Source organism: Sesamum indicum, linkage group LG6 (assembly GCF_000512975.1).
Source record: "Sesamum indicum cultivar Zhongzhi No. 13 linkage group LG6, S_indicum_v1.0, whole genome shotgun sequence".
NCBI lineage: Eukaryota > Viridiplantae > Streptophyta > Magnoliopsida > Lamiales > Pedaliaceae > Sesamum > Sesamum indicum.
In genome coordinates, this window is record NC_026150.1 from 11553436 (window position 1) to 11553790 (window position 355).

Consider the following 355-nt stretch of genomic DNA (forward strand, 5'->3'; position numbering starts at 1 on the left):
TGAATCTTTAACATGAACGGAAGAGTCGGTCGACGCTACCACACAAATATATATCCCGGAAGATCTATCTTGAATGATTCAACAATTATGGCCCTTTCTAAGCATTTAGCTAAAATTATTTTTGTTTCTGAATGATTGCCATTCGACCTTTATCTGATTCTGGAGTAAAACATCTGCACTCCTTCCTTTTTCTTTGTAGATTGATATAACATTTTTGAAAATATTACAACCTTTACAAAAATTCAGCAAGTAGAAAAGAAATTTACACTCAATGCCATGTGAAGTAATGAAAAACACTTTTTCACTTATATGCTTCTGAACTTTATGTTCTATTGACACACTTTTATGAAGAAAG

General features: G+C 31.8%; 1 protein-coding gene across 2 annotated transcripts in view; it reads left to right on the forward strand.

Annotated features, from left to right (window-relative positions):
• LOC105164379 (formyltetrahydrofolate deformylase 1, mitochondrial) overlaps positions 1-355 on the forward strand; it is an 8112-nt gene that overhangs the window by 5027 nt on the left and 2730 nt on the right. The gene's annotated exons all lie outside the window — the stretch shown is intronic.